The sequence below is a fragment of the Spea bombifrons genome, chromosome 5, assembly GCF_027358695.1.
Source record: "Spea bombifrons isolate aSpeBom1 chromosome 5, aSpeBom1.2.pri, whole genome shotgun sequence".
Classification (NCBI taxonomy): domain Eukaryota; kingdom Metazoa; phylum Chordata; class Amphibia; order Anura; family Pelobatidae; genus Spea; species Spea bombifrons.
The window spans coordinates 44,182,829-44,196,627 of NC_071091.1; positions in this window are offsets into that span (position 1 = coordinate 44,182,829).

Sequence of the window (13,799 nt, forward strand, 5' to 3'; positions counted from 1 at the left end):
GCTTATTTCGTTTTGTGTAAGTGTAATGGATGATATATTAATAATGCCTTCTTTTTCCGGATCTAGTATCTGCTCAACAGATGAGCAGATACTAGATCCGGAAAAACAAAAAAGTCTCCAGGCCCGGATGGGTTCAGTAATATTTTTTATAAAATATTCAAAAACAACATTAAGGCAGAATTAGCAGAAACTTTTAATGCTTTCGGTCAAGGTCACCAAATTTCGGCAGAACTTCTTCAAGCTAATGTGGTCCCGATTCTGAAACATGATAAAAATGCAGAACACGTGTCAAATTACCGTCCTATTGCGCTGTTAAATGTTGATATAAAAATCTATGCAGCTGTCCTAGCTGAAAGACTGAAGATACTTCTTCCTACTCTGATACATCAAGACCAAATCGGCTTCATCCCAGGGAGAAGTGTAGCTAATAACATCAGGAGGCAGGGGCGTACCTAGAGTATTTGGCACCCGGGGCGGATCCTGTATGTGGCACCCCCCCCACACACACTTTAAAACTACCTGGCCGAAACTGAATATGACCCCCCCACACACACCATAAAAAAATCTAACACTTTTATTTAAAGTAAGTAAGGGAGGTTAACTCTCGAAAGCTTGTCTTTTTAATATTATGTTAGTCCAATAAAAAAGGTATCACCGCATACTCTGCAATACTCTATTTTTTGACATCGTATATATATATATATATAATTGTTAACAGCAATCACATTCCTATCATGCCCAGGCATACCCAGATTCCAGGAGGCACTCGCAGACTTGGCATGATAGGAGTATGATTGCCCTATCTACCCCTTCTCGCTCCCTTCTGCCCTATCTACCCCTTCTCAATCCCTTCTCCCTATCTACCCCTCCTAACTATCTACCCTCTCCCTCTTTGAAGTTCACTTACCTTTCAGGAGTCCTGCGGTGGGGGTGCAAGGCCTCTGTCTCCCAGCTCTGCCACTGTATGGAACAGTATAGAGTGATGGGAGTTATGATGTACTTTAGAGCATAATTATATAATGAAAAATACATTGGAAATGGTACAGCATAACACCCATCACTCTCACACACTTACCAATCCACACTTACCAATCCACATGCATACCAATCCACACACACATACCAATCCACACACATACCAATCCACACATATACTAATCCACACACATACCAATCCACACACATATACTAATCCACACACATACCAATCCACACATACATACCAATCCACACACATTCCAATCCACACACATACTAATCCACACACATACCAATCCACACACATACACCAATCCACACACATACCAATCCACACACATACACCAATCCACACACATACCAATCCACACACATACCAATCCACACACATACCAATCCACACACATACCAATCCACACACATACACCAATCCACACACATACACCAATCCACACACATATACTAATCCACACACATACCAATCCACACATACCAATCCACACACACATACCAATCCACACACATACCAATCCACACACATACCAATCCACACACATACTAATCCACACACATACCAATCCACACACATACACCAATCCACACACATACCAATCCACACATATACCAATCCACACACATACCAATCCACACACATATACTAATCCACACACATACACCAATCCACACATACCAATCCACACACACATACCAATCCACACACACATACCAATCCACACACATACCAATCCACACACATACCAATCCACACACATACCAATCCACACACATACACCAATCCACACACATACCAATTCACACACATACCAATTCACACACATACCAATCCACACACATACACCAATCCACACACATACCAATCCACACACATACCAATCCACACACATACCAATCCACACACATACACCAATCCACACACATATACTAATCCACACACATACCAATCCACACATACCAATCCACACACACATACCAATCCACACACATACTAATCCACACACATACCAATCCACACACATACTAATCCACACACATACCAATCCACACACATACACCAATCCACACACATACACCAATCCACACACATACCAATCCACACATATACCAATCCACACACATACCAATCCACACACATATACTAATCCACACACATACACCAATCCACACATACCAATCCACACACACATACCAATCCACACACACATACCAATCCACACACATACTAATCCAGACACATACCAATCCACACACATACACCAATCCACACACATACCAATCCACACACATACACCAATCCACACACATACCAATCCACACACATACCAATCCACACACATACCAATCCACACACATACACCAATCCACACACATACCAATCCACACACATACCAATCCACACACATACCAATCCACACACATACACCAATCCACACACATACACCAATCCACACACATACACCAATCTACACACATACACCAATCCACACACATACACCAATCCACACACATACCAATCCACACACATACACCAATCCACACACATACACCAATCCACACACATACACCAATCCACTCTCACTGTATGCTTTGCTACCTTTCCTCTTTTCTCCTTACAGCTCCTTTTCCTGCTCTTCGCTCCTCTTCTTCAGTTCTTCTGTCTTCTTCCGGGTCAGATGGCACGGACAGCGGTGGGCGCGGCTTCAGTGTTGTGCGCCGGGATCTGACAACAAACCCCGGCGCACAACAGCTGTTGCCGCGCGGATCGCGAGGGAGCGGTATCGGAGATCTTTAACAGACCTCCGGCTCCCTTGAGTGATTTTAAGCCGGGTTCGAGGGAGATCCTTGAACCGGCTTAAAATCACTCAAGGGAGCCGGTGGTCTGTTAAAGACCTCCGATACCGCTCCCTTGCGAGCCTGCTCCTCCAGCGGCGGACATTGCTGTCCGTCTCTGGAGGGGTGCTGGGTGCCGGCAAGTTGGCACCCCCCTGATGAGCGGCACCCGGTGCGGACCGCCCCCCGCTAGGTGCGCTACTGTCAGGAGGTTAATAGATCTGTTTGACTCTGCTCAAAAGAAAGGATTGCCCCTATTGGCCCTTTCTTTAGATGCCGAAAAGGCCTTTGATAGGGTTAATTGGGACTTTCTAAGGGCCACATTAGAAAAGTTTGGTTTCAGAGAGACAATAATAAACTATATTATGGCATTGTATTCAACGCCCTCTGCAAGAGTAGTGGGAAATGGCTTTGGATCAGACTGGTTTACTTTGTCAAATGGCACCAGACAAGGATGCCCTCTATCACCTCTTTTATATGTTCTATCGCTAGAGCCCCTAGCAGCGATTATACGATATAATGATAATATCCAAGGCTTTAGTACTTCGCGACAACATATTAAAATCAATCTATATGCCGACGACATTATTCTTTCCCTTGCAGACCCGGCTAATTCTATAGATGAATTAATGAGAGTCATCAATGATTACTCTCAGGATATAGAGTAATATAGATGGATATATGGATATAGAGGTATCAGGATATAAATTAAACCAAGATAAATCTATAATCCTTGGAGTAAATCTTGACATATATACAAAGACTAAAATTAATAAAAACCATGGCTTCCAATGGGCATCAAAGTCTATAGATTATTTGGGAATCAAAATATGCTCTGAAGTTTCCAAAACGGCGGAGATTAATTTTTTACCCCTATTAAAACAAACAAATAAAAACCTTAAAGAATGGAAATACTTAGAATTTTCATGGCTGGGCAGAATAAACATTATACAATTGTATATACTTCCCAAATGGGTCTATTTGATGAGATTAATCCCAATCATAATTCCAGATAGCTGGTTAAACATGATACAATCTTCATTTAATAATTTTATTTGGCTTGGAAAAAAAACGAGACTATCATTAAAATTGCTATCAATTAAACCCCACCAGGGCGGATTGGGTGTACCAAATATAAAAGATTACTCATGAGCCTCTAAATTATCTCAGGCCATACTTACACAACTAAAAGGGTCCAAAGTGAAGGATGGTATGGACTGGAGCTCGACCTTTTGGGTGAGACTACTCTCCTGCACCTCTTTTGGCCAATACAAAGCTATAGGAAACGACATATAAATAGTTAGTTCAAACTTAATAGACAGTCTTAATTTAAATACTTGGCAAAAATGTGGTATTCAGACTATCGGTGACATGTACGACACAAGAAATATCAAAACGTTTGAAGCCCTAACTCAGTCATACATGCTGTTTACGTAGACTCAAGGGCTTCTTACTCAAATACAAAAATAACAACATGTCTGAATCGACTAAAAAATTAGAACAAATGTTAGGCCTACAATTACAAAAAATTTCGGTGTCATCAGCTATGACTTTGTTGACCTTAGCCAAACATAATTTGACACATCCAGCACTGGAGAAATGGAATGAGGACCTAATGTCAGCATTTACCAGGGAAGACTGGAAAAGGTCACTGAAAACAGTTCATGAATCTGTTCACTGCCTCAACTTCGTGGAGCTGCACTATAAAATATTAAATCGATGGTACTTAGTTCCCACCAGAATAGCTAAAATGTATCCGCAAGCCTCAGAGAGGTGGAGATGTGAGGCTGATCAAGGTAATTTTACTCACATCTGGTGGTCCTGTTACAAATTACTAAGTTTTTGGCAAGAAATCGCCACACAACTTAGAGAAATAGTGGGAGTGAACTTGGATTTCGAACCTGCAAAGTTCTTGTTACATCTAAATTTTCCTCCCATGACAAAAAAACAAAAACCAATAACTGTCCATTTATTAGTTGCAGCTAAACTAAGCATAGCAAGGTATTGGAAATCTAAAATCACTCCATCCTGGCTCTTGGTCCGGATTCAATTGATTTATCAACTTAAAATGGAATCTGGAATCAAATACTGTAAAAGATCAACTAAACCAACAAATTGGCACAATTGGATAAAGAAGTTTTCTCCTTTAGAGGATAGGGAGTAGAAGAAAGTGGAAAACCCCTTTTTTCCCCTGCATACCAACCTTATTAATAGATCCAGGGACCATTACTGAAGGAGCATTGTCTTTTAACCCACCTGAACCATTTGTCTGTTTACTGTTTTTTATATCTTTCTGGTTATCTCCAAATTAGTCTCGATCTTCGTTAAAGATGTGGATAATCTGGAATATACCCTGCAAGCATCTATAATATCTTATATAATCAATGCTTACTTGTTTGTAATATCATTTGTAACCCAATAAAAAAAAAACAAATAAAAAAAAAGAAAACATGAAGCTATCTACACATAGGACCTTACTTTATTGCAAAAAAACTTTTTTTGTTTCTAATTCACCAAAACTGCTTTAAATCATGCCTTCAGTGTCGGGCGTGATGACGTGATCGCACGCACGCACGTCAGAGGAGGTAGAGCGGCGTACTCGCAACATGGCGGGTAGAAGCGAGCGATAGGACGAGAGCAGCAGGCGGCAAGTGGCAAGCGGCAGAAGGCAGGCGGTTGGCTGCAGGTGATAGGCGGCAGGCGGCAGAAAGCAGCCGGAAAACAGACCGCCGAATCGCTAGCTGGACCATCTCCAAAAAAAAAAACCGAGGTATAAACGTCGAGGATGCCGAGGATGGTGACGGAGGTGGGATTTCTTTATGCATCCAATGCCCAGGAGTAATTTGATTGATTTGAATGCTGCTAATATATAGAAAAAAGACTGAAACAGCCTGATAGCTAGGATCAACGGTGTGTTAACTAACAATGTGAGAAGAAACAGAATCAAATAATAAGAAACGAGAAAGAGACTTTTTTTTTTAAAACATGGCTACTAAAAGAACTATCTCTAAAGAGCAACCTAAAAGAGACAAAAAAGACAAGAAAGATAAACAACCTGGATCTATAGCTGAATTTTTCTCTCTCTCACAGGAAAGGAGTAAGGAAAAAAATCCAAATTTATCAGTAACATCTCAGTGGGATGAATCTCATGATCTTCAACAGCGTAATAGTTTAAGTCCTTCTTCATCTGTGTCTCAAGATACAGAAGGAATCTATTGCAAGTGTTTCTCAAAGAGTAGACATAATTGATCAAAAAGTCAGAACGTTGGAGGATAGAGCAATAAGAACAAATTTACGTTTTTGTAACATCCCAGAGACGGTCTCTCAAGAACAACTTAAATCATTTCTACTGGATTTTTATAAAGCACTGGGAGTGACTATAGAGAATCCTGATCTGATAATGGAGAGATTTCACTGAGACGACCGAATGGACTATCAGACACGGTTTCTCGAGATGTTATTGTTGCCTTTTCTTCGATAGCTTATATAGAGCAAGTACTGAGAGCTAAGAAATGTATTAATCTGAAAGAAGGCCCATATTATAATATCTTAATCTTTCAAGATTTGTCCTATCAAACGAGAAGCTGGAGAAGAGAATTTGCAACTTCGCTGCAGGCTTTACGACAAAATAATATCAAATATAACTGGACTAATAACTCTAGTGTGAGAGTTTGGTGGGAGCGTCAGATGAGAATTTTTAACTTGCCCCTTAAGTTGGAAAAATGGTGTAAATCTTTACATTTCACTTTTTTTTTTTTGGATTTCTGACACATGGGAATTAGTGATCAATTTGAGTAAATTATTTAGCACTCTAAACGAATGTCTGGGCAGCATGAGACATAGTAACATAGTAACATAGTAACATAGTTCATAAGGTTGAAAAAAGACCAAAGTCCATCAAGTTCAACCTATATACATATTGTGTCCCTACTGTGTTGATCCAGAGGAAGGCAAAAAACCCTTATGAAGCAGATGCCAATTGCCCCATACCAGGGGGAAAATTCCTTCCCGACTCCAAATATGGCAATCAGAATAAATCCCTGGATCAACGTTCTGTCCCTAATATCCATAACTTGTAATATTATTGCTTTCAAGAAACAAGAAATCCACTAGGGGGCGCTCGTGTATCTCAACAAAAAATGAAAACAGAACAAAAAACAAATGATAGTGTAGATGTAGAGATATATATTACAATCAGTATATCCCAAATTTTGCACTCACACTCTGTCTGAGTCGATCAAGGTAGTAGCTCAACAATCCACCAGGTGGGTTATGGATGCGGCATATATAAGACAAAATGCATAAAAAGAGCCAATAGTGAAATATTGCTTTTAGGTGGAAAAACGCAAGGATAGAGTTGCACTTACGCTTAGGTGGAATGATTTGTGCCCGTAGTGTCAAGATGTTCCTCCTTGTGGTTGGGTTCCAATGGCAGAGGAGTTTTCCACAAATGAGGATACTGCACACCGAAGATATAATAAACTGATATTTTTATTAACTAATTGTTTCAGAGTCTTTTTACCATATATAATGGAAAAGATCTCTATCACAATAAAAACAGCTTTTAAAAATGTTAAAAAACTGCAGTATGGGGCTTTTATAAAAGCCTTTTTCTGAATAAATTTAAAAGGTATATAAGATGCAATGAGCTTTTAAAAAAGCTGTTAAAAAGTCATCCAAAGTCCAGATAAAGTAAAGGTAGTCCTAGGTTTCAAAACTCAACGCGTTTCGCCTTGTTTGGCTTCATCAGGAGTGTTTTAAAAGTATTCTGCCGGTGTCTTTTTAAATTTTCGCCCCGTCTCCACGTCCCATCCGTCCGTGCGTCTGACGTCACGGTCCATCAGTGCGTCTGACTGTACGGCGTATCAGCGTCTGGCATAGCGGTTTCTGGTGAAGAGATGCCCTACTTCCGGGTTTCGATCGGTGTCATTCTCTCCGATCCAGCATGGTGAGATGAATGAAAGAAGCTTGTAAGTATACAGGATGATCAGTGTATAAAAATTGAATAAAAGGTTATGAAAAAATAAAAATGAGTGTATATAAACGGAATCTTGTATGTGTATATGTGTGAGCTGTACTGTATGTATATGTGTATAACCTAAAGAAAATTTGTATAAACTGTAATTGGTGTATTGTAGTATGTGATTAAAGAGTAAATGTCTGAAATAAAGAGAATGATATAATAGTGTACAGGTCTAAGGATATAAAATCGGTAATTCCATCGATTCTATGTAAATGTGTATATATGTTTTGGGGGAACAAATGCATAAACTGGGTTATGAGATATATTATTTCTGTATAAACGTGATAAAAAATGACGAATGAATGTATAAAAATGCACAGAATGGTATTTGTGAACTTGGTTAAAAAATGTGATAAAAAATACATGTAAAGATAAATATAAAAATAAATAATAAATGAATGAATGTTTGATCAAAGTGTGGTTGTCATTATTCAGGGTTAGGGTTGGGGTTAGGGTTAGGGTTGGGATTAGGGTTAGGGTATGGGTTAGGGTTAAGGGTTGGATTAGGGTTAGGGTTAGGGTTAGTGTTAGGGTTAGGGTTAGGGTTAGGGTTGGGGAAAAAAAAAAAAAAAAAAGAGGGGAACCAATTTTTCAAATGTGGGCTAAAATATCTAGCTCCATATTTAATCCTCCATTTTTAAATGTTTTCAATTTAAAAATCCATTCTGTTTCCTTTCTTGATAGATTTTCTGTAGCGTCCCCCCCCCTCCAATTCTTAGATACCCATTCTATACCGATTATTTTTAAGGTCTGAATCGAAAATAAGGGACATGTGTTACAGTGTCTAGGAACCGAATGTTTTTGGTTTTTATTCCTAATATTCCCTAAATGTTCAAGAATCCTTTCTTTCATGGGTCTAATGGTTCGTCCCACATACTGTAAACCACATTTACATTGTAATAGGTATACCACATTCTTTGTGGAGCAATTGATAAAATGTTTAATAGTATATGTGCGACCTGTGTTACTACATGTGAAGTGGTCGGTTTTTTTCGGCAGGAAAGTGCACATTTTACATTTGCCACATTTGTGGAAACCGTTAGGTTTAGTACCCAAAAATGTTTGAGAGTCCGAATCGGTGTTTTGTCTGGGTAAGACACTCGGGGCCAAGATAGTTTTTAACGAACCCGTTTTTTTAAAAAATTATTTGAGGTTTTGTTGGCAAAATCTTTCCCAGGATTTCATCATTCTGTAAAATATGCCAGTGTTTATTGAGAATCCCCTTTATTCTATGAGCCTGTGTGTTGTATTTGGTGAAGAAGGAAAAGCTAAAATCCTTCTCTTTATTTATTTCTGAGGATTTCTTTTTTTGTGTGAGTAATTGTTGTCTGTCCATGTTTTCTACTTGTTGGTAGCTATTTATTAATTTTTCCATTGGGTATTGTTTTTCTACAAACAATTCCCAGTATGTGGGACGAACCATTAGACCCATTAGACCCATGAAAGAAAGGATTCTTGAACATTTAGGGAATATTAGGAATAAAAACCAAAAACATTCGGTCCCTAGACACTGTAACACATGTCCCTTATTTTCGATTCAGACCTTAAAAATAATCGGTATAGAATGGGTATCTAAGAATTGGAGGGGGGGGGACGCTACAGAAAATCTATCAAGAAAGGAAACAGAATGGATTTTTAAATTGAAAACATTTAAAAATGGAGGATTAAATATGGAGCTAGATATTTTAGCCCACATTTGAAAAATTGGTTCCCCTCTTTTTTTTTTTTTTTTTTTCCCAACCCTAACCCTAACCCTAACCCTAACACTAACACTAACCCTAACCCTAATCCTACCCTTAACCCTAACCCTAACCCATACCCTAACCCTAATCCCAACCCTAACCCTAACCCCAACCCTAACCCTGAATAATGACAACCACACTTTGATCAAACATTCATTCATTTATTATTTATTTTTATATTTATCTTTACATGTATTTTTTATCACATTTTTTAACCAAGTTCACAAATACCATTCTGTGCATTTTTATACATTCATTCATCATTTTTTATCACGTTTATACAGAAATAATATATCTCATAACCCAGTTTATGCATTTGTTCCCCCAAAACATATATACACATTTACATAGAATCGATGGAATTACCGATTTTATATCCTTAGACCTGTACACTATTATATCATTCTCTTTATTTCAGACATTTACTCTTTAATCACATACTACAATACACCAATTACAGTTTATACAAATTTTCTTTAGGTTATACACATATACATACAGTACAGCTCACACATATACACATACAAGATTCCGTTTATATACACTCATTTTTATTTTTTCATAACCTTTTATTCAATTTTTATACACTGATCATCCTGTATACTTACAAGCTTCTTTCATTCATCTCACCATGCTGGATCGGAGAGAATGACACCGATCGAAACCCGGAAGTAGGGCATCTCTTCACCAGAAACCGCTATGCCAGACGCTGATACGCCGTACAGTCAGACGCACTGATGGACCGTGACGTCAGACGCACGGACGGACGGGATGTGGAGACGGCGCGAAAATTTAAAAAGACACCGGCAGAATACTTTTAAAACACTCCTGATGAAGCCAAACAAGGCGAAACGCGTTGAGTTTTGAAACCTAGGACTACCTTTACTTTATCTGGACTTTGGATGACTTTTTAACAGCTTTTTTAAAAGCTCATTGCATCTTATATACCTTTTAAATTTATTCAGAAAAAGGCTTTTATAAAAGCCCCATACTGCAGTTTTTTAACATTTTTAAAAGCTGTTTTTATTGTGATAGAGATCTTTTCCATTATATATGGTAAAAAGACTCTGAAACAATTAGTTAATAAAAATATCAGTTTATTATATCTTCGGTGTGCAGTATCCTCATTTGTGGAAAACTCCTCTGCCATTGGAACCCAACCACAAGGAGGAACATCTTGACACTACGGGCACAAATCATTCCACCTAAGCGTAAGTGCAACTCTATCCTTGCGTTTTTCCACCTAAAAGCAATATTTCACTATTGGCTCTTTTTATGCATTTTGTCTTATATATGCCGCATCCATAACCCACCTGGTGGATTGTTGAGCTACTACCTTGATCGACTCAGACAGAGTGTGAGTGCAAAATTTGGGATATACTGATTGTAATATATATCTCTACATCTACACTATCATTTGTTTTTTGTTCTGTTTTCATTTTTTGTTGAGATACACGAGCGCCCCCTAGTGGATTTCTGATTTTACTACTACAACACCTGGAGAGTGTTTTCTAAGGGTTGCAGCTGCGTATCCAGCACAGTGAAAAGAAAGGGAAGTTATCATTTATTTATTTATTACAATTCTCTCCTATTTTTCTTGTCTTGGTTCCACTCCTTTTTTTGCTTAATATTTCAAGAAACAAGTCCAGGCTCCTTTTGAACTCTTTTATTGAGTTTACCATTACCACTTCCTCTGGCAGAGAGTTCCATAATCTCACCGCTCTTACTGTAAAGACAATTAGTATGCTGAAGATATTGTCATTTTTAGAAAGATAATTGATTCACTACGGGATGTTTATTGATACTGTAGATTTAATGGCCTATATAATTTTATTAAAAAATAGAAATATTGACCTAATGAGTAGGCTAGAATATTAAAACTTACTAAAAGGAGGTTGGGTTTACTTGAACTCTCTTTAAACTAGTATCTTTGCACTTATACAATATTAAGCTGGAGGGTTTAAAATACTGCAAGGACTAGAAAGGTCCTATATTAGAATGTGAAATCTATAGTTAAAGAATGGTTATCTCTTTAACCCCTTAATGACAATTGCCGGTCCTGGCACGGCACGGAAAAGCATGTGCTTTACGACAATTGACGTACTATCGCTTTCTGCACCCAAAAAGCGTTGCTGAATGCCTCGACCTCGAGGCATTCAGCAACGCCGTGATCGGCACGAAGGGGCCATCTCTGGCCCCTCCACGGGGCGTCAACATCCGCCATACTTTGTATGGCGGCGGACGCCCGTTTTAAAAGCGTTTAGGAGGCGATCGACGATCGCCTCCTAAACTTAAATGGTGTCGCTGGAATGCCTCGATCAGGAGGCATCCAGCGACACCAAACACTAACCTTTTGATGGGCTGTGACCGCTCCGGAGAGCGGTCACAGCCGCAGCTGCCGGCAATCTTCGCCATCAAGGAAGATGGCCGCCGTCCTGTAACAGGAACCACAAATTTTAAAAGTTCGCTAGATGGTCCAGACCATCTAGAGAACTTTGGCTCCACTTGCAGGTTGAATACAGGTACTGCATTCACCATGCAAGTCAATGGAGCCCAGCTTTCTAATCACAGTGTGATTAGTAAAAATAAATTAAAAAATAAAATAAAATTAATAATAATTAGAAAAAAATAGTAAAAAAACAGTAAAATGTAAAAATCATTTCTCACTGATGTCACTATCAGGGGAACCTCCAAGTTGAAAAAAAATGTTAAATTTTTTTAAAAAAAAAATAATTAAAAAAAAAATATATATATATAAAAAATATATTTTTGTGAGCAAGTCCTAAAATTAGCATATTAGCTTAAAACAATTCTCGCATGGAAAGAGTTAAAATACTGGCATATTAAATGCCCGTGGGGTGTCTACTTTTAAAAAATGTATGATTTGATGGGGTAAATTGAATGGGCCAGGTTCAACAACGTCCCAATTAACACGGGGGGAAGGATGGCCACACATCTAATTTCCAATTAGAAAAATGCACACGTACCAAATGTGGCCTTTTAGTTCCCTCAAAAAATGACACACCCATGCATGTGGGGTATCACTGCACTCAGGAGATGTTGCTGAACACATTATGGGGTGTCGTGTGACAGCGGCATATACCAGGAGCTGTAAATTCATACATAAAGTAGGTGTGTGTGGGAAAAATACACACACAAAAATATTACTGCAAACTTTGAAAAAATGCTGGTGGTAAAATGTGTGCATGCAAAGAGTTAAAATACCAGCATTTAAAATACCCTGTGGTGTCTAGTTTTGAAAAATATATGGTTTTGTTGGGCACACTGAAATGGCCTGGCTCAAAGATGTACCAAATAGGGCATGGGCAGTGGATCCCCAAATGCCAAAGTTCAACATTGAAAAAAGCGCATGCCCCAAATGTGGCCCTTTTGCCCCCAAACAGCCAGGCAAAATCATTCATGTGAGGTATCGCTGTACTCAGGAGATGTTGCTGAACACATATTGTGGTGTTTTGTGATAGTGACATATACCAGAACGTTTTAATTCATACCTGAATTAAAATGTGTGTGGAAAACCAAATGCAAAAAAATGACTACCACAAAGTTTGACAAAGACTGGTGGTAGATATGGTGCATGGAAAGAGTTAAAATACTAGCATTTGAAATACCCTGGGGTGTCTAGTTTTCAAAAATATATGGGTTTATTGGGCACACTGAAATGGCCCGGCTCAAAGATGTACCAAATAGGGCATGGGCAGTGGATCCCCAAATGCCAAAGTTCAACATTGAAAAATGCGCTTGCCCCAAATGTGGCCCTTTTGCCCCCAAACAGCCAGGCAAAATCATTCATGTGAGGTATCGCTGTACTCAGGAGATGTTGCTGAACACATATTGGGGTGTTTTGTGATAGTGACATATACGAGAACATTTTAATTCATACCTGAAGTAAAATGTGTATGACAAAACAAATGCAAAAAAATGACTACCATAAAGTTTGACAAAGACTGGTGGTAGATATGGTGCATGGAAAGAGTTAAAATACTAGCATTTGGAATACCCTGGGCTGTCTAGTTTTCAAAAATATATGACTTGATGGGGTAAATTGCATTGGCCGGGTTCAAAGATACCCGAAATGGCACAAGGGGGGAAGAATTACCAGATTTGGAAAAAATGGCTTTGAAATAGCAAAACGCTACCTGTACTTATTGCCCCATAATGGGTAGAAAAAAGCAAAAAAACATAAAAAC